Genomic DNA, 24191 nt, shown 5'->3' with positions numbered 1-24191 from the left:
TTGTCTCTACTCCTGTTACTCCGCCTCCCTTAGCTTTGCTTCTTGCTTCAAGTCACAGAAGCGTGAGGAGGATGTGGTAGCTCTACCTTCTTTTCTAGCTTTAAGCTTCCTTTTGGGAGACTTGCTGGACTCGTTTGACTAGCGCTAGCTCGTCCCCCGGCAGCGCCATCCTCAGCTGCCGCTCCCACATCTGACTACAGAGGGCGCTGTAGACGCACCAGGGGGCAGCGCTGTGGTGGGCGGAGCGATGGGAAATCAAGGGACCGGCTCCAGGCGGCGCGGCGATTGGCTGCTGCCCTGGCGGAGGTGGGTGGGAGCGGCGCGGTGACGTCACGGCACGGGGGCGGGGCCGGGGCTGGGAGCGTGTGACGCCGCAGGCCGCGGCGGAGCTGGGGATTAATGGGAAAAGTTTTGGCAGGAGCCGGGGTTTTCTGCGGAGCCTGCGGGACGGCTGCGGCGGCGGCGGCGGCGCGAGAGGCGGCCGGGACAGGTCCGTGCTGGTTCGGGAGAGGTTAGCGCGGCCCGGGGCGAGGTGGACGGTGGGATTCGGTGGACGTTCCGCGGGGCCGCGGCTTGTCCACGCTCGGCCTGCGCCCTGAGACGCCGCCGCCGGGGTACCCAGTGCTTAGATCCCTGTGGATGCTCCAAGCTGGGATCCCTGCCTCCTCCCACTCACCGTGACCTCTCTGGGGTCCCGTGGCTCCATCTCCCCTTCCCCGATTTCATGAGAACCCCATGTCCACCTCCCTTCCGTCCTGAGTGCCTCTTCTGATGCCCCTCTACCCAGGCCCCCTCCTGCCTCACTCGTCAGCCTCCCATCCTTGCCCTGTGGGTCATTGCCCTCTCTTCCCGTCTCCGTCCCCAGCTTCTGCGGTTGACCGATCCCTCCCCATCTTCCCTAGGATGTTGTGAGCCCGTCTGGTTTATACGGGGAGCCTCTTCTATCCTGGCTACCCGCAGAGGCCCTGCTTTTGCCCGGCTCTGCTCTTCTTGGTAGCAGTCTTGTCCTTTTCACCTCTTGTCGCCCCCGACCAGTTCGCTTCTAGGTTGCCTATGCTTTGGGGACAGCCCAGAGATGCGCGACGGGCTTCCGTTTGATGTTTGGTTGAGATGGGAGGGCGGTAGAGCGGGGTGCTTTGAGCGCGACAGCTTGACCGGGTTTGTTCGGGTGGGAGGGTTTCCTGGGTGTTGCACTGGGAGGCATGTCCAGTTGGTAGGCCCTTGTAATCTCAGCTTTACAGTGCTTCCCCTTTACGAGTCTGACTTCCAGGAACCCTTGGGGAGAGAGGCTCTGAGTTGGGTGTGCGCCAGCGGTAGCCCGAGGCTTCATGTAACTCTTTTCCCCTTCCAGGAAACAGGATTCATTTGGGACGTTATGGAGCCTATTTAAACCATGTCACTTAAAGCTCTCTGTGACCGCATTCCCCCCTTCCACATGCTGCCCTATCCTATAGAGCTAAGAGAATTCTCCAGAACCTTTGCCCAGGGATGACAGTGGTCTTCAACTTGTCTTTTCCTCCTTGTACTGGCTCTTGGATGCTTTTTTGGTGTAAAAGTTACATTTATTTGTGGACGTGGGGTGGTTGTAGGTATGTGCAGGCCAGAGGACAGCTTACTGGAGTTGGGATTTGGTTCCCTGATTCTATCTTGTGGGCTCTGGAAGTAAACTCGGATCCTCAAGGCTTGGGGGCAGGCGCCTCTACCCGCTCAGCCACTTCACCAGCTCCAGAACACATTTTCCCTCTCCCTGTTTGCGTTTTTAAAAAATGGACTGTGGGCCTGATAGCCCTAGGGATGTTGGGCATCTGTTTCCTTTAGTCTTGATGTCCTGGACCAGCCACTGAGTGTGTCTCTCCTGTCTTTCACTGACAGAATGTGCTTCGCATGTTGGTCACTGGGCATGGTCCCTTGGCACCTTTTCTCCTTCCTTTTCCTGGGCGGCTTTACTTCCTGTGGCTGGGAGAGGCAGCTGACGTTCCCTTTGCCCAGGTGTGGTCTCTCTCTGCCTGGGCAGGCTGTGGGATTGCACCAGCGATGCCTAACTGGGAAGAGGAGCTGGCTGCTTCCAGGCACATGGGTGGCGTCTCGTGTGTGTGTGTGTGTGTGTGTGTGTGTGTGTGTGTGTGTGTGTATGTGTGTGTGTGTGTGTGTGTGTGTGTGTTTGAGCCCCTTTCGTAGGCTGTGGACCCCTGGATCCGTCCTCAGGGAGAGAACACACCCCTCTTCTTACCCCACCTGCTCTCTGTAGAGTCTGGAAATGTGACCCACTCTCGTATTAGAAGCGGGAGCCCGTGGTTGCGCTGGCACCAGGTTTCTAGGTCTCCTCTTCTGAGGATCGCACACTCTGTCACTGAGACAGAATTGGCCACAGAACAGGCAGCCTTCTGGAGCCACAGCAGGGAGCCAACTGAACCAGCTTGACCAGACCTTACAGCTTTGTAGTCCTCGTGTGCGCCGACCCTTTTCCATGAGAGCGGTAGGACGGCGGCTGGCCTCTGGTGCACCAGTCTCCTCTCCGCTGATTCCTAAGCCCCCCCCCCCCCATGCAAAATAACGGGGGGGGGGTGTATGTGGAGTGGAGAGGGTTAGAAAGAATCTTCTCTTCCTATGAAAAACATCTCTCAAGGTTGAAAACAACAACAACAACTCTCTTTTACATTTACTGTTTGTGTGAGTGTGTAGGACAAGTTTGGGGAGGATGTCAGGTTTTCTCCTTCTGTTATTTGGGTCCCAGGGATTGAACTCAAGTTCAAATGCCTTTACCCACTGAGCCATCTTGTCCCCACCCCCCTTTCTCCCCCCCCCCTTTTTTTGAGATAGTTTCTCTGTGTAGCCTTGGCTGTCCTAGACTCACTTTGTAGACCAGGCTAGCCTCGAACTCACAGCGATCCGCCTGCCTCTGCCTCCCAAGTGCTGGTATTAAAGGCGTGTGCCACCACCTCCTAGCTGTCCCCCCCTCTTAGGTTTGGAACAGTATCATTGTGTAGTCCAGGCTAGCCTTGATCTCACTGTGTAGCCTAGGCTAGCCTCCTATCTAATGGCAGTCTTCCTGCTCTGCCTTCTGAGTGCTGGTATTGCTGGCTGGGATACACCACCCCACCTGAGTCATCTTTGAGGGGTACAGTCAAGTGCTTAGCAATCATTAGTCGAGTCTCTGGCTCCCTAGAGCCTCTGCCAGACTTCATTTTTCATTTTCTTTTATGTGTGAGTGTTTTGCCTGCATCTATGTCTGCACCACATGTGTCCCCTGTGTACTCGGTCCCCTCAGAGGGTGTTGGATCTCCTAGGACTGGAGTCACAGATGGTGACCACCACGTAGGCGCTGGGAACCAACCCTGGGTCCTCTACAAGAGTCACAAGTGCTCCTAACCTCTGAGCCACCTCCAGTCCCTTACCTACCTACCACCCTTGAGCAGTCTGTTGCTGTCCTGTCTTTGTGCTCTGTGCTGAGGTGCCGCGTAGGAGCCTTGAGCACAGCTCAGGGCCAGCCCTGGTAGAGCCTTTTAAGGCCAAGCAACACTGGCCAATCAGCTTCCTCGGGCGCATCCACTCGGTGATTTTTTTTACAGATCGAGGGTCAGTGCCTGTTTTCAGCGTATGAGGTGGACAGGCCTTTGCTAGTGGCATCACCTGTCACCTCCACAGTTTACTGGGCTGACCCCCTGCTCTGTTTGAGGACTTTTTTTTTTTCTTTTTCCTCCAAGACAGGATTTCTCTATGTAGCCCTGGCTGTCCTGAAATTTACTCTGTAGACCAGGCTGGACTCGAGATCCACCTGCCTCTGCCTCCCTAGCACCGGGATTACAGGTGCGTACCACAGCCGCCCAGCCTCGGGAGCTTTTCTATGGTGTGGGCTTCAAGCCGCCCAGGGAAAGCAGCTGCCGTACGTCTTCCCAGCTCCACCTTCTGTCCCTGACCGTCCTCCCAAAGGCCTGGTAGGATGGTCAGTTTGGAGACTAGCCTAGGAGGCTGGTAGACCTCTGTTTTGGACAGAACAAGCAGCTCGCCTGTTGTGCAAGCTGTCCCCAGGGCCTGAGCCCGGCATGACCTGGTACAATGAGGCTTGTCCCCTCAGGAGGTGTGTGAGACCCGTCTGTGCTTTCCATCGGCTACAGCTAAGTCCTGTGCTGCCGAGGCCCACTTCCGCAGGATGCTTCTCTCTGCATATTAGGGGATGGGTGGGTGCACTCTTGTGCCCTCCTCTGGTGCCTCTGGCGGGTGTGTGTGTGTGTGTGTGTGTGTGTGTCTGTGTGTGTCTGTGTGTGTCTGTGTGTCTGATAATGCCAGGACTAGCCTCATGGCACTGTCCCCACTGGGAGCATTCTTCCCTGCCCAGCAGCCACACAAGCTTGTCTGTCCTGCCAGGCCCTGGCTTGTATTATGTCCAAAGCCTTGTGCCCGGTGCCCTCGCCTGTGCCATGTCGTCCCAGATTGCCCTGTGGCTGTTTCTTGGAGATGGTTTGATGTTGCTGAGTGTGTCTGTGTGCCATTAGAGGCAGGGGAGGGGTGGCTTGCCGTAGCAGCTGGATTCCAGGGTGTCAGAGGGCAGCTAGGTACTTGGTTGGAGGACGTCAGGCCTTCAGCATCAGGTTTCAGGCATCTTCTCCCGTGGCCTTCCTAACTTAGGGCTGGTGACTGGGGTGTGACACAAGGCCTTCCTCTTACGAGCTGGAGGGTGCTGGGCATCACCTCTTCCTCACCTTGCCAGTTCCTTGTGCCCCACCCAGGTAGGATCAGCAAAGCCAGTGTTGGCTTGCTGGGAAGTGCAGGATCCTTCCAGGGTTGGGAAATATATGCTGACTCAAGCTGAGATCGACAGCCTTCCAAGATAGGGGTGCGTGTGTGTGTGCGCGCGCGGTCATATGGGACCACTAGTCCTTGAGTCCCACTGAGTGTCCACTTAAAACGTCCTAGCGCATTTTTCGGACCCCAGCACCGCCTGGTTACCGATGTTGGTTGTTTTCTGCCCCGCAGTGCTGTGCAGCGGCGTGGGTATGCACGTGGCATTCACTCGGCAGCTTCTGCTCACTGACAGATGAAGACGAACACGCAGTAAAGGTAAGCGCGCTTCACTGACTCCGTGTCTGGCCGCCTGCCACAGGCCCCGTACGATCCTGGCTTTTGCAGGATGCCCCAGGCACTTAGCGTGTAGTGGGCACTCACTAGGTAATTGTCAAGTGTGTCTGGCTTACGTAGGTCTTTTAGGAGTGTTGGAAATACTCTGCAGCGACAGGGGCTTTCTCTTGTGTCTGAGGGGCTGCCGGCCAGAGGGGAGTCACAGTTTGTTGAGTGACTAAATTAGCACTCTTTTCTGCTTATGTGGGCACAGAGGATCCTGGGCCACCAGGACGCCATTCATCGTTTTCGTCCATTTATGCAGTCGATGTGTTGCTGTTTGGTTTCGTTGAGTCAGAGCCTGGGTTTGTAGCCAGGGTGGTCTAGAGCCCAGGCTCAGACGGGTTCCCCTTCCCAAGTGCTGGACTTGGAGGTGTGCGCCATCATGTGTGCTCTGGGGATGTGACAGAGCCGTTTAATCTCCGCCCCCAGGTCTTCAGGTCAGAAACAGGGCTCTTCCTCCTCTGCACAGTCTAACAATGCTCTGGGCTCCCCACAGTTTCCCTGTTCTCAGGACGCCTGGCAGGTTCTAGAAGCTCTCAGAAGGGGCGCACCAGGGGGTTCGACGGCCATTGTCCTGATGGCTTGGCAGGCAAGGTTGTGGTGGGTCCCTGCTGGGGGCAGGGGAAACCTGGCCCTGTTTTAATCTCTGATGTTCAGGGGTCCAGGAGCTGTTTGTGGGCTCCACTTCCCTTTCCCTACCATTTACAGCCTGCAGGCTTTCCTGTTGCCAAGCAGAGTGACCAGCCTGAGTCTGTCTGCCTGTCACAAGGGCCAGGTTGTTTGTGGATCCTTCTGGAAAGTCTGGGGCAAGAGCCCCTGCAGTTCTCAGACCCACATGTAGCCTCTTTCCTCTGAAGGGAGCGCGAGGGAGGAAGAAGGCAGGTAGAGGCTTCTGAAGGTCCCGAATAGGATGAGGACGAAGTCGTCCAGGCTGAGAGAGCTGCTGAGCTGCACTGGCCTTGCTGTCACGTGCGCAGCCCCGAGGGCCGCTCTCCACTCAGCATGAGCCTTCATCTCCTCCACGGAGGCTCACGTCTGGGCCTTCATCTCCTCTTTCTGTGCACATAGCAAGGGTCTGGGCTGTTGCTGTCTTACGCCTTCACACTGCTTTCTTGGGCCATAGTCTGCAGTTGCCGCCTTCTTCCAGGGGTGAGGAGCCTTGCTGGGGAGAGAAGACATGGTAGGATAAGTTTTCAGGAAGCTGATGGTTGGTGGGTTTATCTTTAGACAGTGTCCGGAGGGCTGAAGAAACAAGGTCGCTGTGCTTTGAAGGGACCATGCAGAATAGTGGTTTTCAAACTTGTGATTGCAACACCCTCCTACTGTCTCTTTTTGACCCGTGTTAGCCCTGGCCTGGAACTCACCTGTACACCAGGCTGGCCTCGGTGTCACAGAGATCTGCCTGCTTCTGTCTCCAGAGTGCTGGGATTAATAGTGTGACCCATATATAATCCAACCCTTGCACTTTTTTGTTTTGTTTTGTTTTTTGTTTTTTGAGACAGGGTTTCTCTATGTAGCCTTGGCTGTCCTGGACTCTGGCGTGCACCACCACTCCCGGGTCAATCCAGTCACTTTTCTTAAAATTACATTTGTTAATTTGCTTGTCTGTGTGTCTGTCTGGGTGCATGGGTGCATGGGCACACCGAGGCATATGCGTGGACAACAGCTGCACATAGCACTATGGCTGGGCTCTGAACATCCCAGAATGAGATCGCTAAAGAGATGGCAGACCTCCTCATAACCTCGTCTCGGAAATCACAGCGTCATCACCTCTGTCCTTTTGGTCACAGGATCAGTTCAGATCAGAGGGAGGCTGTCAGCTGAGGTGTGTCATGGAGAGCCGTGGAGGGGGAGGGGCCTCCCCGAGCCCAGCACTGCTGTCGAGCACACTGCACGCTCCATGCTGCACGCTGCACACTGCACGCTGCTGCGGCGGCGGTGAGGTTGCCTGGCCTATGCTCATGTCTCTTCAGAAACAGAGTATTTCCTCCTCACTTCCATTCATGGGGCGTACCTGTTAGGGATCCTCTGGACACCGAGTCCCAAGGGAAGGTGTTTCCGTAGTGACTGGGCAGCGGGGAGCCGTGAGAGCTGTGGGGAAGGAAGGCTCATTTGCAGAAGGTGGCTGGAACAGAGGAAGAAGGGGGTGGGCGGTGGGAGGACCTGTTCGGAGGTCTCAGTGGAGGAGGGAGCACTTCCCCGCTCTCATCTTCCTCCCTGTGGCTGCAGCTAGCTACCTGCACTGGCCCTGATCCATCCACCAGTCCGATCAGTACCCAGAGAGCGAGAGAGGGATCCCCATTAGGGTTGTCGATACATGGGAGGGATTAACTAAGGGGGTCCTGTTGCGGGATGGCCGTGTGCACCTTGTATTCAGATGCTGGTTTCTGTGCCCAGAGGCCTGGCTGCAGTCTGATGTGGGTGTTGCCGTTTCTATGATGTATCTGCTGCCTCTGCATTGTGGAAAAACTCTTCTCCATCATCTCTGGTTGGTTAATAAAGAGCTGAACAGCCAGTAGCTGGGCAGGAGAGCGAGGGCTGGATTTCCCATCCCAGGGACGGAGCGGGTCACAGTGCAGAGAGGAGGTCCAGGGCCAGGGGAAGGATTCTCAGGCGGCACACGGGACATGGAGCAGAAGCAGAGACAGGGAGTAGGGACTAAGATGCACAGGTAACGGGCCACATGTGGGGACACAGGCCAGGCCGGTACAGTCGGGTTAAGGTCTCTGAGAATCTGCTCAGCGTGCCATAAGCATGTAGTAAAAACAAAAGGTCCCCATGTCATTGGCTTGTGGTCTCAAAGGAAATCCTGTTTCGGGTTTATACATGTTAGAAGGCAGCTACTCTTAAGCTTTATTGTCAAGGCCAAGGCACATAGAATGCTAGGCATTTTATTAAAAAAATGAAAAGCCAGGCAGACAAAATAAATTTTTGTTTTTGTTTTACAAGACAGGATGTGTGGGAAAGACTGTAAGCTTTGTCACAGCGTTTCTCTATGTTATCTTGACTGTCCTGGACTTACTTTGTAGACCAAGCTGGCCTCAAACTCACAGAGATCTGCCTGCCTATGCCTCCCGAGTGCTGGGATTAAAGGTGTGTCCCACCACCTGGCAGACAAAATAATATTTTTTAAAGATTTATTTATTTATTTATTCACTTATTTATTATGTGTACACTTTTCTGTCCACACACCAGAGCCAGAAGAGGGTACCAGATCTCATTATAGATGGTTATAAGTCACCATGTGGTTGCTGGTAATTGAACTCAGAACCTTTGGAAGAGCAGCCAGTGCTCTTAACCTCTGAGACATCTCTCCAGCCCCAACAAAATTTTTAACACCAGTAATTGTTTCAAGTATACTTAAGTTTAAAGACCATTTAGAGGCAAAGATGGATGTAGCTAAGAACAGGGACAGACACTAGCCAGGTGCCACTAAAATTTCCCTGGGAGACTGGAACACTCCTTCCACAGTCCCAGTGACAAACCAACATGCGATTCCACCAGCTGCACTGGGGAGACTGGGTCTGTCAGACTTTACTTACTGAGCATGGGTCAGGGGTTACCAGCACACGGGTGACCTTAAAGCAGCCATGATAGGTCTGTACCCAGCGTGGATGGTGTCGCCGTCCCCCAGTCCTTCTCCACCTGTGTCCCTTAGCTGTCCCTAGCGGCCTTGACACCAGGGCAGCTGGGGTATAATTGCATACATCTGGCTGAAGAAATGTCTAGATATTCAGACGAGGGTCCCATGACCTTCCCGCTCCCTCCTGGGAACATAAGAGTCTACAAGCCCAGCTGCGAGGACCCTTGGCAAGCAGACCCAGGCAAACTCCTGAAGATGGCGGCGATGTGGGCTGGAGGACATAGCCCTATGTAGGACCAGGCATGGTGGCAGAGGCCTGCAGGTCAAGTACATAGAAGGTGGAGGCAGGAGGATCAGGAGTTCGAGGAGTCTGAGGCAAGCCTGGGCTTCATGGGACCAAACCTCAAAAACAAAAGGAGGAAGGAGAGGAGTGAGGCCATGTTGGAGAGTGGCAGCGAGGGGCAGGGAAGCTGACTGTAGGAGACACTGGAAGAGGCCAGGCTCTGTGCGCTCTCAGAGTGTGCTCTCCCGGGTCAGCAGCCCTGTTCTGAGCCTGTGCTTCGTCTGAAGCGGCCTGTGTGGATTTGGTGCAGGCTGACAGGGAGCCGCTCTTAGCTGCTGTGTTAACCGTGGCTTCTCAGGGAAGATTAAAAGGAACCACAAGCCACAGTATGTCCGCTGGCTTCTGGATGCTGAGGAAGGGCTTTCCTGGGAGGCTACACTGTTCATTCGGGAGCCAGAACCGAGTGACTTTACCACCTGTCACGTGACCCTGCAGCCAGGGCAGCACACAACAGTGGCCCCCATCTTTTTCTTTCCTGTCCTGTCTTCTGCACCTTGCATTATCCCAGCCCCGTCATCTTCTTAGCAGCTCTCCTCTTACTGAATTGTTCTTTTTCTTTTTCAAGACAGGGTTTCTCTGTGTAGCCCTGGCTGTCCTGGACTTGCTTTGTAGACCAGGCTGGCCTCGAACTCATCAGAAATCCACCTGCCTTTGCCAGTTCTGGGATTAAAGGCGTGTGCCACCACGTCCAGCCAGAAGCCTGAGCAACCAGCCAGTACTCAAGAATGTTGAAGCAGAGGCAGAGGGGGAAAAAATTACAATTACAAGCCCAGAAATGGTTAGGCATTTAGGGGAACCGAGGAAAAGCAAACCTCGCTTGCTTGAGAACGGAGATATGTGAAGTTCTGGGTTCCAGAAAATTCCAGCATACACGAGGTGAGAGAAGCCTAGTCAGCCATGCTGCCAGTTGGAAGAGAGAGTTGGCCTGTGTAGCTGTTGAGAGGAGGCCAAGTTCTCTGAGCCTCAGAGGCCTTGACTCCTGGGCATGGGAAGTGCCAAGGCTCATACAGGAAAACTGCAGCAGTCTCATTCGGGACACCCACTAGCATAAGGACAGAGGTGTGAGCCCCCCTGACACGCATGTGCTCCTCCCTCAGGTGCCCCTCCAAGGAAAGCAGTTTTCAAAATGAGTTGTAAAGAACTCAGGAAAAAGCTGTTACACAGAGAAACCCTGTCTTCTGAGTGTATTGGGGGAGTTAATGACTTTTGGGGCGGGGGGGGTGTAGCAGTGCCTGTCTTCTGTCCACTAGAGGCCAGCGGCACTGGCCCTCCCCAGCTGTAGGAACCAAAGAAGGTCTCCAGACATTGCCAAGTGTACCCTTACCTGCCGTTTCCCTGCTAAGTGTTCCTGGCCAGCTGGGCACACTGGGTAAGGAGGACATGTAGTCCCTGGGTGGGAAATACACCATTGTCACTTCACCAGGTGCCATGGGCTCTGGGAAGGCAGGAAGTGGTTTACAAAGAGCAGCATGCCCCAGCGATGGCCACATGGCAGAGGGGCAGCGTCCGAGACACAGTCATCTCCTGGGCCACATGTGTCTGCTGTACTTCTCCAAACTTTCTAACGTCTGCAAAAGCCACACTCCTGGGACAGCTGGTGACATTTGCTGTGGACATTGCCACACACCAACCCATCCTGGTGTCTTCATGGCTGAGGATGGGGCACTCCGACCACAGCGGCTCCTCTGCCTAAGTTCCCTGTGCCCCAGGCAACTGTGATGCCGAGAGAGAGCGTGTCCCTGCCACCCTGATCCCCAGCGCGTGTTTGACTGGTCCAGAATGTTCTTACAGCTCACCTCTGACAAAAGCCCTGAGGAAGTGGGGGAGCTCCTGGATGTCAGCACACATCGGCCACGCAGTCCTCAGGAGCCCTTGGGGAGGTTGGAGAACACCCCCTTCCCTCCCTCTGAGTCCCCCAAGGCTCACATAGCTCCCTTGGCCTCCATCCTCCTAAAAACAGCAAGTAGGCGGAGCCAAAGGAGGAAGCCATCCTGGGACACAACCAGACCCCCGGTCTGGCCAGGGACCTGTGTTTGTTAAGTGTCCTTGGTTGCTCTGCCATCGTGAGCTGAAGAGTGTCCCCTGAAGACATGGAGGCCACAAGCCCCTGACGCTGTAGGGGCATCTGGCTAACTGGGCTTTTCAGTTTTGCTGGATTGCCTGGTGGGTTCCCCATGGCACAGGACAGGCACGTGACCTCAGTGCAAGATGCTATACTTCTGGCTTTGAAAACCGAAGAGGGGGCCAGAGAATGTGAGGAATGCAGCTCTGTCTGAGAAAGACAGCGAAATGTGCTCTCTGAGGGCCTCCAGGGAGGAGAGGCTCTGCAGCATGCTGGCTTTGGCCTCCTCACCTCCCGCACCCTGGAGCTGAGTGTCACCCTCCCTTAGGCCTGCCTTTGTTCCTCTCTAGAACAGTTACCACTTTGTCCCCAGGGGGATCACCAGGTATGCAGAACTGACTGACGCAGCAGAAGACGTGGTGGGGGTGGGTGGGGAGGAGGAGTAGGTGGCCACCTCTTCCCAGGTACTCACCCCCCACCCCCATCCTCAGCGTTGTGGGGCATGTGCCAGAAGTAGGCATGCTCAAAGCATCCAGGTCTGCGTTTCTGGGGTCCTCACCTCTGTCAGCCACAGGCCTGTGAGGGGGACTAGGCCCAAGCCCACTCTCTCTTTTCACTCTGCCACAGATGCTCACCTGAGACGCTTTCTCAGCCCCTGGTCCTTCCCTCCTGGACCAGAGAGCTGTCTTCTCTGAGGCCAGCCTGGTAGCCAGGATGTATGTGTGGCCTCCTTGAACAGCTGTGCACTCCACCTGCTCGGACTCAGCACCCCCACCCCCTCCCCTCCCCCATTCTCCCACCCCCACTTCCACACCCGCCTTCTTCCCTTCTCCAGGGGTGAATGAAGCCTCCCACCCGCCTCTTTTCCACCTCTGTCCTTGGGTGTCTAAGAGTCAGACCCCACAGGCTGAAGGTGTCCAGGCTAAAACCCACGTCCCCACCGCGTGACCTGTGCCACCTCTACTTCCCTGTCCACTCCCTAAGATGCCAGCATGTCACTTAGTCCGTAGTAATCTGCACTGTCATCTGGGGGCCAGGGCACAAATTGTCTGCATGTAGGAAATCCTCTTGCCGGTGTCCCTGATGTCATAATTTCAGGTAATGATCCCAAACTGATTCTTATCAGAAGATAGACGTCTCCAGTAGCAGAGCTGAGAGAACAGCTCAGCACGAGAAGGCCCTGGGTGGTCTCCCCCTGGGTGGGAAACCATTGGTAATAAATTGGCCAATAACAGTTTTTATTGCTCAGGTGAAAGTCGCTAGGTGAGTAAGCTGGGGAGGAGGAGCAAGTGTCGTTTATGCCAAGCATACTTGTAGCACATGTGTAGTATAATCTGCCCGTGGCAGTGCTGTGGTCAGCTGTAGCGAGCTTCCCCCGCTGTCTGGTTAACTGCCTGACCCTGCTGGCATCTCTGCACCCAAGCCAGGGCTTGCCTGTGCCCTGCAAGTGTGGACTGGGATCACCACCCTGAACCTACCACTTGTTTCTTATTTTTATTTTCTTCAACTGAGAAAATTAGTTATTGATCGGTTGGTTGGGAGTGTGTGTGTGTGTGTGTGTGTGTGTGTGCGCACGTGTGTGCGTGTGTGCATGTACATACATGGGTAAACATGTGCCTAGTGTGTGTGTAGAGATCAGAGGGCAACTTGTGGGAATTGGTTCTTTCCAGCCACCGTGCGGGACTGGAGGCTCAAACTCAGGCTGTCAAGTTTGGTGGCAAGTGCTGTGTTGTCAGCCCAGCTGCGCCCCCCTGAGAGCGAGGTGGGTAGCGGCAGGGCCTTCCTGAGCTGGCTCCTGGGACGGCAGCTTGCACTTGCCTTTCTACCTTCTCCTTCCACCATGGGAGATCGGCAGTCTGTCTGCCAGATGTATTTCAGGAACTGAAGATCCGCGGCATAGCCAGCTCCCAGCCCTGGAGGGGATTCCCTGGTCACAATGGGTGACATCTCCCCAGAATCCAGCTCCGCAGCGCTGGTCAGGTATGGTGGCGTGTCACCAGGGTGGCCACCTTACCCTGAGTGACCCTCTCTGGGAGGAGCAGTCATTCGCGGAAGGCCATAAAGCCAGCGACTCATTTTGCCTTTCCCTGTTTAAGCTCAACGCAGAGGACCAGAGGACCAGTTGGCTATGGCAAGGTTTTTCCAGTTCCCCTGCCTCCCTCTTGCTGCCTTCCTCCCTTCCGGCTCTGACTGAAGCCCCCACCTCTGGCTGGCGCCTGCCAGGGTATGTAATGGTGGACTTGGCTGATAGATGGTGACTTCAGGACTGTCAGTGACTCTCGCTGACATAGCACAGCTAGGATTTGAACCCAGATGATGAAAGCCAATGACTGTTTCTTATGTGTGATTGACAGCCGAATCTGATTGGTCCAGTTGGAAATCACCTGTTTGACTCACTAGAGTAGTGTTGGCTTCAGAGAACAGTTTCTTGTTGTTCGCTGAGGGACCTTCTGGCAGGCCTCCGGCAGGGCTCATTCCAGTAAACAGGCCGAGAAGACCAAGGGAACAGTGGTCAGGGCCTCCTTGGGCCCCTGCAACACAAGTAACCGCGGGCAGCCTTGTGGGGGAGGGGCAGGACTCAGTCTCTGCTCTAGGTGCTAAGGGGAAAGCAAAGAGGGCTGAGCCGTCTAGGTATGGGGAGAGGAGAGATGGGGGGCACTGCCTTCACAGACTCTCCCTTGAGCTAGGCAGCACCCCGCCTACGCACTCTGCCACCCCAATCCTGCCTCTGAGAGGAGTCCCCTGATGGTGTTACAGACAGGTTCTGAGGCTGGAGGGGCAGGTGCTTCTGTGGATTCTGAGCAGGATGGGCACCGGCCACTCCAGCTCACTGGAGGGAACACCTCATTGTGGTTAGGAGCAGCTGCGGGAGCTAAGGGCCTCAATTCTGACTGGCTTTGGGCCGATCACTGTGCCATCCGTGAGGTGGTGGCTATCCGTCCTATCCCCCAGGGGTCTCTGGTTTGGTGAGAGGGCTGTCCTGTCATTGCCCTGCACCGCAAGTGGGCCTGGGAGCGCAGGGTGAACAAGATTCGAGTACCACATTCCACTGTGGCTGAACACTGGCCTGTGTGATATCCAGGGGCTGCCCCAGGATAGCCTGGGGACCCCGCAGGGCACTTCCAGGGGAGGCAGGAGTTGCTATGGGAAATCCTATAGCCTGAGGAGATTGTGCTGCAGCTCTGGCTTTGCACTTGACTCTCCCTGAGGCACTGCCTGCCTGTTAATGACCTCTGGAGCAAGCGGGCAGGTGTTCAGCTGGTGACAGGGAAGGACGTGGTCAGAAGACTGTATTTGGAGGGCTCAGATTCAAGAGGAGTCATGACACTCGTGGCCGGCTCAGAGGGATTTGGGAGACCATCTTCTTTATTTATTTATTTTAAATTTAATTTTATTTTATGTGCGTTGGTATGAGGGTGTCAGATCCCTTGGGATTGGAATTACAGACAGCTGTGAGGTGCTATATGGTTGCTGGGAATTGAACCCCATCCATGGGAAGAACAGACAGTCTCTAAATCACTAAGCCATCTCTCCAGCCCCTACATCTTTATTTTAAAATATTTTATTAATATAAATTATTCTCTCTTATAATAGTTGGTTAGAAAACACTGAACTGGGCCTGGTGTCACTCGCACACCTTTGACCCCTGTGCTCAGAGGATAGAGGCAGCTAGATCTCTGAGTTCAAGGCCAGCCTGGTCTACATATTGGGTTCCAGGACAGCCACGGCTACACAGAGAAACCTTGTCTAAAAACAAACAATGATAACAACAATAGAACACAGAAAGAGAGAGAGACAGACAGACAGACAGAGACAGACAGACAGGCAGGCAGAGACAGACAGACAGACAGACAGAGACAGACAGAGAGAGACAGAGAGAAAAGGAGTAAGCACAGAAGAAAATCAGTTCCATTTCCTGTCACGCAGGTCATTGTAGTCAGTCATGGCTTGTGGTCTCTCGGATTATAGAAGCCTGGTTGTTCGTTTGTTTGTTTGTGTTTGATTAGCATATGATAAATATATATAGTAATGGGTTTCACTGTGGCGTTTTCATACTTTGTATGTAATACAGGTTTTTTGTTGTTGTTGTTGTTGTTGTTTTTGAGACAGTTTCTCTGTTACACAGAGCCCTGGCTGTCAGATCAGGCTGGTCTCGAACTCACAGAGCCCTGCCTGTGGCTGCCTCCTGAGTGCTGGGGCTAAAGGTGTGCCGCCACGCCTGGCGTATGTAAGGTTTGAGCATGTCCACTCCCATTACCTGTTCTTGCCATCCCCCTCTCTCCCCTCCCCATTCTTTCCAAGCTGTACCCCCTTTTCCCTGCATGGTTTCTTCCGTTCGTTTTAAAAAGAAGTGATGTGCTTATAGGGAGGAGATGGCCCGCCCTCCTTCAGCAGCCCCTTGTCTGCCACATTCCACATGTTCACTTTCAGCTCAGGGCTGGCTTCATTGTGATCTTTCTGCTGCACTAACTCTGCCTGAGGAGACAGGAGCAGATGTCAGTCTTCTTTCTGAGTTCAACATTGTGAGCCAATGAGTGGCCCCAAGAAATGAACCACTGAAAAGTAACCCCCTCAGCATGAGGAGGCATGCCCAGAGCTGCCCTGTGGAGTTCCTGCTTCTGTCAGGAGCAGCAGGAAGGTGGGGCTGAGTCTCAGGTGGGAGCTAATGACCCTTGCCACTCCCTCCTGTGAGGGAATGTCACAGGGTCTCCTCAGCTGTCAGCTTGTCAGATTAAGACTGCAGTATCCACCGGGCGTGGTGGTGCTTGCCTTTAATCCCAGCACTCGGGAGGCAGAGGGAGGCAGATTGCTGTGAATTCGAGGCCAGCCTGGTCCACAAAGTGAGTCCAGGATAACCAAGGGTACACAGAGAAACCCTGTCTTGGAAAAAAAAAAAGAATAAACCGCAGTATCCACGTTGCTGTGCTTGGAGGCTGACCTACAGCATTCCCTCTGTGGGGAGGCCCTGAGGCGAGCTCTCAGGCTGTCTCTTGTTGCTGCCTAAGGGTAGAGGCCTGCTCTTCCCCTCCTCTTCTTATTTTTATACTTTATAATCTATCTGTCTATCTACCTATCTGTTTATTTTAAGACAGTTTGCCTATGTAGCCTTGGCTGGAACTGGATCTGTAGACCAGGCTGGCCTCGAACTCAGAGATCTGCCTGCCTCCACCTCCTGAGTGCTTGGATTAAAGGTGTGAGTCATACCAGGCGCACGCCTCTAATCCCAGCACTCGTGAGGCAGAGACAGGTAGATCTCTGCGAGTTTGAGGCCAGCCTTGTCTACAGATTGAGTCAAGGACAGCCAAGTCTACACAGAGAGACCCTGTCTCGAAAAGCAAACAAAACAAAGTTTCAGAATTGTCACTACAGAACCTGAGGTTCCTGGGCTGGGATGCAGTGTCGAAGAGCACTGATGGGACAGGGCTGGTCCCCGACTCACTCTGGAGGCAGCGGGAACTGGGCAGTGGCTGAGGCAGTGGCGTGGCAGGGAGCTCTCGCTAGCCAGCAAGAGGCCTGGCGAGTATGGAGCCTCACCTCTGACCGTGACCTCCGTGGCAGTTCTCTGTTCAGCCCACTAACTTTCTCCACCTGGCAGTACCCAGGCCAGTGGCTGACACCTGTGTGGCAGCAGCTGCCTTCCTCCTCGGCAGGTTCCTGGGCAGTGGGCAGGGGTGTGAGTACAGTAGTCAGGTGAGGGGCCAATCAGATCCTCAGATCCACAGCTCAGATTCCATCCCAGGAAAAACTCCAAGCCAGTGAGAGAGCTGAGGATGAGGTTTCCTGGGGAGCAAGCTGGCCCTCCCGGATCAGTGAGGTCTCCAGCAAGCAGAACAGTGAGTGAATATTGTGTGTCAGGTTTCCATGTGCCATGGTGGCCTCTGTGCCATGTGGGCCAGGAGTCCACTTAGCAGAAGCTGTGTGTTCCTGTGGGCCTGCGTGCACGCCCAGGCCCAGCGCAGTGACTTCCTGTTCATCCCTCAAGCCTGCCCGACCCCTCTCCCTTCCTCCACTCCAGAGCTATAATTAAGTTCCCATGTGAAACTGTATCCCTCAGCTGACACATGGCTGCAACCGCAGCCCTAGTCATTGGGCAGCTTGTCTGGGGTGACTTCGGGGGCTGGCAGCTTGGCTTCCAGATGGTCTCTGGCGCGTCTAAGTCGGTGTCGTTCTGCCAGGAAAAGATGGGTCTGGTTTTGCCCAGGGCTGGGCCAAAGGGAAGGAGGAGGAGGGTAGATGGGCAGCCAGAAAGGACGACGGGACACAGACGGAGGTGACAAGCAGGCACAGGACACTGCAAGCCGTTTTATAGGATAGTCTTTTGATACCCGGGTCCCAGGTAGCCCAGGCTGGCCTAAACACCTGATGCTGTCAGTTATAGCTCCCTAGTGCTCCTCCCCCAGCCTGCCCTGCTTATACTTTTCAGCATTTTAGAACTGAGATACACCTGGCATAACACAAAACTCATCAGTTTAAGATGATCTTTACTAAAGTCACGTGTGACCAGCTCCGCCGCCGCCGTCTAGTCGCACATCTGCCTCACCCCAAACAGACCTACGCCTCTGAGCAGTCAGCTACACCCCTTCCTACACCCACACCCCAGCAGCCACTGGTTTCAGCCTCCTTCATATGTGTATGAATGTTTTGCCTGTGCATGTACGCATGTGTATCTCACGTGTCCCTGGTGTCCGCAGATGCTAGAAGAAGGCCCTGGAACTGGAGCTGTAACCAGTGAGCCACTGTCAGTGCTGGAAACTGAGCTAGGTCCTCTGCAAGAGCAGCCGCTGCTCGTAACTGCTCAGCAGCTCTCCAGCGCGAGCTTCCTTTTTTTAAAAAAAATTATTTATTTATTTATTTATTTATTTATTTATTTATGTTTACTTATTTATTTATTTTGGGGACAGGGTCTCTCTATGTAGCCCTTCCTGGCCAGAACTCACAGAGCTCCACCTGCCTCTGCCTCCCGAGCTCCCGAGTGCTGGGGTGAAAGAGGGCACCCCTGCCTGCCCCTCCTCTGCTGTTAGTGCTCTGGGTGGCTGGCTACCGCTGTGCTCTCTGGCGAGCCTGTGCTTAGACACCTCCGTCATCCTTGCAGAATAGGCGGCATCGCTTCCGTCTTTTTCCACAGTGACTTCATCTTCTGTCGGTACGATGTCCCCGCTTTGTGGCTGTGCAGGGACCTCTACTTAGAAAACAAGTCACTTTATGTGTAAGGGCATTTGCCTAGTTGTACGTTTATGTGCGCCATGCATGCCTGGTAACCATGGAGGGTGGAAGCAGGTGGGCGTCACATCCTCTCGCCCTGGACTTACAGATGGTTTCGAGCCACCGTGTAAGTGCTGGGATCCAGACCCGGGTCCTCAGGGCAGCCGGTGCTCTTCACCACTGAAAATCCCTCTAACCCTGATTTATAGTCCTCAGTATTATAAACTGTAATTATTCATTTTGTATGTATTTGTGCACACGCACAAACACACCACAGCACCATGTGTGGAGAGCAAAGGACGTGTGGGAGTCAGCTCTCTCCTTCTATGTGGGATCACGTTCAAACTCAGTTTGTCACACTTGGTCACAGGAGTCTTTACCCACTGAGCCATCGCAGGCCTCAGCCCCTTTCCCTTTACTTTTGAGGCTCACGTATTCCAGGCTGGCCTCAAACTCAGTACGTAGCTGAGGATGCCAGTGAACTCCTTGTTTTCCTGCCTGGACCGTCTGAGCTCAGACCTGCACCACCATGTCCCCTTTATGTAGTGGCCAGGGCTTCGCGCATTGCAGGCCAAGCACTCTACCAGCCGCATCCCAGCCAGAGCCGTTTTTGAAGCTTGGCACCATGACCAGGGTTCTGTGTGGACGGCGTGGGTCAGGATGGAGCCATTGTTGGAGCTAGTATGAGGGATGTCACCTAAGACTGGAACTGCTGAGGTATCACAGTGGAGAAATCACAGCAAGACATCTGGCTGACGGGAGTCTCCGCTCGCCTGGGTCGACTTTTGAGCCTCTTCCAGTGCTGCAGACCTGCTTTCTCGGAAACAACCACAGGGAGGTTTTGATGACTGGTTTCCTGCAGTCCAGGGAACGGCCTCAGAGACAAGAGCACACTGAGCGCTCACAGAGCACTGAGGCCCGCCTACTGGAGGGCCACGTCTCTTCAGCGCCGAAGGGCATGGGAAGGTGGGGAAAGTGGGGTGACAAGGCCCTGGCCCTTCTCTGGATGCTGGAGTGAGATGGGGAGGCTGGCTCTTAAGGGTGCCACGGAGATGACACCAGTAGGCAAAAGAGGCTGGCAGGACGTTGGTGTGGCAGAGATGGTAAGTCATCCGGAACAGGGGTGCTCACGCGTAGAGTCCTCCCCAGTTGCACGGAGCGTGATAGCTCCTGTACTTTGGATAGATGAAGCTTCCTCAGCCAAGAGCAGCCTGTCAAGCCTCACAAGTGCCCGACGAAGTTAGCGTTCGCTGAGCGATGACGAGAAAGCCAAGACTCACGGCAAGCCTGTTGCTCAAGGGGAAGCTGGGCCTCTCTCGCCTCTCGCAGCGCTGGCTGAATACCATCCACGCCGTTCATCCCGTCTCCTATCTCTGAGGTCTGCCTGGGCCCAGCTACCCTGACAGCTGGGTGCCCTGTGGGACACTGAGGTTTCGCCCTAGAGTCTTTACCTCAGCAACCTTCTGTGGGTCAGCCATCACCAGGCTCGCCCATGGTCACGGATGAGAACACACCTCTGTGTGACGAGTGTGGCAAAGCGTATGTGGCCACCTTCAGTCCCCGTGCACCAGCAATGGAGATCTGGGATTTGGACCCAGAGCCTGGCAGCTCTGCCACCATACTCTGTCACCGTGCCACATCCCTTTCTGGTTCTCAGGGCGCTGCAGAGCATGCTGGCTTAGGAATTGTGCCAGTTTCCCTTCGCACCCTCTATGTTGGGAATTGTGCCAGTCCCCATTTGCATACGAGCAGCCAAGAGCCTTCCAAAATAGGTTGTGCCCCCGGGACCTGCTAGCTGCCCCCGAGGCATCGGACACCGTGGAATTCCCCTGCGGAGTTCCCCCTCCGTGGTGCTGGCTGGCTGGGACCCTCAGCACTACGTGCTTGCAGACGGATATGCAGACTGGACAGCCTTTGAGATGTGCCAGGCGGTGCCTGGACGAGTGGTTCCCACACATGGCATGGCTGGCAGACTTTCCAGGGAGTTTTGGGAAAGCTCCTCTCCCAGCCTGTCCTCCTCGGCCCACAGAGTTAGAACTTCCAAGGTACCACACAGCAGTCTGTGTTGTCTATGCTGTAAGGCCCCTCGCTGGTTTGTGGGTACACTGGCCTGATGTTAGTGGTTCCTCCCATAGTCTCAGGCACCTCAGAAAGGGGCCGGATTCCTTCAGGAAGCAACCTAATTCCTTTGGAGGGAAAACACTAAGAAATGTAAAGGGAAAAATCAAATTACCTAGAACTGTCTCAAAAATCACCATGGGTTAATATTTCAGTGGATTCTTTGTGTTGTCTTACTGCTGTCTCTCTTGCCCCCCACACACCCATACCTTTACTTTTTAAAAAAATATTTTATTTTATTTTTTAAAATATATTTTATTAATTTATTCATATTACATCTCAATTGTTATCCCATCCCTTGTATCCTCCCATTCCTCCCTCCCTCCTATTTTCCCCTTACTCCCCTCCCCTATGACTGTGATTGAGGGGGACATACCTTTTCTTTTCTGTCATCTGTCTGTCTGTCTATATGTCCACACATCCATCCATCCATGCATTTATATGTGTCCATCCATCCATCCATCTGTTTATATCTGTCTATCCATCTGTGCATTTATTTATTCTGAGGCAGTCTTGTTACGTGGCCTTGAACCTGAGACCCTTCAGCTTCAGTTCCCACCTGTTAGACCACACCCCGCTTAGCCTTGTGAGCTGTAGTTCACAGGGTTCACCGCGTACAGTGTGTGCTTTAATGGCCTTGTATTTACACAGCTGGCCACCTACTTGAGGACATTGTCACTGCTCCAAACAGAAGGCTCTGTCCACACTCAGCTGGGTCTTTCCCATCCCAGCCCCAGGCAGCTGCCAAGCTGCTTCTGTCCCCTGGGATTTGCCTCTTCTGGATGTTTCCTGTAAATGAGTTGCCAGGGTGTGATCTTTTGTAAAAGTCTGGCTCCTTTCACTGGACATAAATGGGACACTGCTTTGAAAGCTGCACGAAGTGGTTATGTTACCAGCAATGTGAGTATAGGTGTTTAAAATATTTGTATTTTTATTTATTATTTTTTAAATGTTCATGAGGTGTGTGAGTGCAGTGCCCTCAGAAGCCAGAAGAGGGCACTGGATCTCACAGAACTGGAGTAATTTACAGGTATTTGAGCCACTGGATGTGGGTGCTGGGAACCAAACTTGGGTCCTCTGCAAGCGCAGTACAAGCTCTCAACCACCGAGCCAGCTCTGCAGCTCAAGAATATTGTAGGGTTTCTGTTCTGTTTTGTTTTGTTTATACACTGCTGGGTGTGGGGTGATGCCTGTAATCCTAGCAAAGGAAGGGAGATACAGGAGAATCGTGAGTTCAAGGTCAGCCTTGCCTACCTGAGACACCCCTGCTCCTCAAAAAAAAAAAAAAAAAAAAAAAAAAAAAAAAAAAAAAGTTAAAAAATATGTGTCTGCACGTTAGGTGTGTACGGGCGAATGTGCCTATATAAGTTATTTGTTCAGGCGTATGTTAGGGGTGTGTGTGTGTGTGTGTGTGTGTGTGTGTGTGTGTGTGTGTGTGTGTGTGTATGATGTGTCTGCGTATGTTAGGCGAGCACAGGTGCCCTCAGAAGCCAGAAGAGGGCTCTGGATCCCCTTGGGCTGAGGTTCAGGTGGGCTGTGAGCTGCCTGACGTGGGTGCTAGGCACTGAACTTGTGTCCTCTGGAAAGCGTCTAACAGCCCAGGAGTACTCTCTGTATGCTTGCTTGTTTTTATTCTTCTCTCATACATTACGTGCTGACCACAGTTTCCACTCCTCCCAGTCCCTGCCCCCCACCTCCCCTTTCCCTTCAGAAAAGAGGAGCCTCCCAGGGAGATCACCAGGCATAAGCCCTCATATCAAGGCAGAGCAGTGCCCCGTCTCAGGACAGCGTGCGGTCTCCCCGACTGGTGCCGCTGATACACGCTCCAGCTCTCTCTCACCTCTGCGTTTACAGGGTCTTTTTTCTGTAGCTTCATTCTCCGAGCTACAAAAGAACTCAATGGAATGTCCCAGGGTTGAAAGTATTTTATTACATCATTGTGCTAACTATTACATTCAGCATTGATTACCATTCTGTTGGTTTTGTTGTTGTTTTTCCATTTTTTGAGACAGGGTTTCTCTGTGTAGCCTTGGCTGTCCTGGACTTGCTTTGTAACCAAGCTGGCCTCGAACTCACAGAGATCCACCTGCCTCTGCCTCCCTCCTCATCCTCCCTAGAGTCCCCCTTTCTGCTCTCCCCTCCTCCCCTTCAGATCGCTTCCCTCCTGATCACAGCCTGGTTTATACTTTCATTGTAGACAGACAGACAGACAGAGGCACAGACACACTGAAATCTGGGCTCTGCACACAAGAGAAAACTTACAGCTTTTGTCTTTTTATTATTTGCTCTCTCTCTCTCTCTCTCTTTCTTTGTTTTTTGTTTTTTGTTTTTTTTTTGAGACAGGGTTTCTCTGTAATAACCCTGGCTAACCTGAATTTGCTTTATAGACCAAGCTGGCCTTGAACTCAGAGATCCACCTGCCTCTGCCTCCCAAGTGCTGGGATTAAAGGCGTGCGCCACCACGCTCGGCTATTATTTGCTTTTTTGAGACAGAATCCCACATAGCCTTAGTGTAGCAGAGATCCTCCTGCCTCCACCTCGCCTGACTCCCATTGGCCTGTCTGAGTCTGGCTTATTTTGCTTAACATAGTGATCTCCCATAATATCTGTTTGTCTGCAAATGCCACTGTTTCATTATTTCTTCATGACTGTGTAAGTACCATGAAAACCTGCAGCACTTCCTGAACTTGTGTTCTGTCCGGTGCAGGAGTCACACTCACCTTTATATTGTTCAGACTTCAGATCTGCAACCCAAGAGGGCTTTCTGTACCTAATTTGTAAATCAACTGTGTCATGGGCTTTATGTATTGGGAAAAAATTCTACACTTCCTGTCTATGAATTCCTGTCACAGGCTCATCAGGAGCCACAAGAGAACATGCTGGGGATGTGGGATGGAGTTCCCAGGTCTCAGCATGCCCACCCGTGTCTTTCACACAAGTGTGTGGGGTGTGTACTTGAGAGCTGAAACAGCAAGCGAGGCGGCCCTTGGGTCCCACATAGCTGAGGTTAAGGTAGGATCCAGGGCTGTGCTGTACTGCTCACACACCACCGGCCATCTGGGGGTGAGGGGCCTGGGGGTCTGATGTTCCCACTCAGAAGTCGTCTTGTCTGGAGAACGAGCTACCTAGAGTGGCACCAGCATCCAACCCCACCACACGCCCCCAACTCAGCTCCTCACTATGATCCTTCCCTTGCTGGCTCAGCTCCTCCCCCTCATCCCCTTCCTGGCTCAGCTCCTCCCCCTCATCCCCTTCCTGGCTCAGCTCCTCCCCCTCATCCCCTTCCTGGCTCAGCTCCTCCCCCTCATCCCCTTCCTGGCTCAGCTCCTCCCCCTCATCCCCTTCCTGGCTCAGCTCCTCACCCTCATCCCCTTCCTGGCTCAGCTCCTCACCCTCATCCCCTTCCTGGCTCAGCTCCTCACCCTCATCCCCTTCCTGGCTCAGCTCCTCACCCTCATCCCCTCTTCCTGGCTCAGCTCCTCACCCTCATCCCCTTCCTGGTTCAGCTCCTCACCCTCATCCCCTTCCTGCTTCAGCTCCTCACCCTCATCCCCTTCCTGACTCAGCTCCTCACCCTCATCCCCTCTTCCTGGCTCAGCTCCTCACCCTCATCCCCTTCCTGGTTCAGCTCCTCACCCTCATCCCCTTCCTGGTTCAGCTCCTCACCCTCATCCCCTTCCTGGCTCAGCTCCTCACCCTCATCCCCTTCCTGGTTTATTTTCAGCAGGTGTGCGGGTTAGATTTTCCGGGGGTTCTTTTGTGTC

General features: G+C 53.8%; 1 protein-coding gene across 1 annotated transcript in view; it reads left to right on the top strand.

The window, feature by feature from the left end:
• Positions 1–355: 355 nt before the first annotated feature.
• Positions 356–24191, top strand: part of PPARD (peroxisome proliferator activated receptor delta) — a 69776-nt gene continuing 45940 nt past the window's right edge. Inside the window, exons 1-2 of the mRNA XM_084755218.1 lie at positions 356–490; positions 4975–5058. The gene's annotated coding sequence lies outside the window, so the exon portion shown is untranslated. The remainder of the gene's footprint in view (positions 491–4974; positions 5059–24191) is intronic.

Source organism: Acomys minous, assembly GCF_964271855.1.
Source record: "Acomys minous genome assembly, chromosome: 13".
Lineage (NCBI taxonomy): Eukaryota > Metazoa > Chordata > Mammalia > Rodentia > Muridae > Acomys > Acomys minous.
Note: the sequence above shows the minus strand (reverse complement) of the source record. Positions and strands in the feature narration are given on the sequence as shown.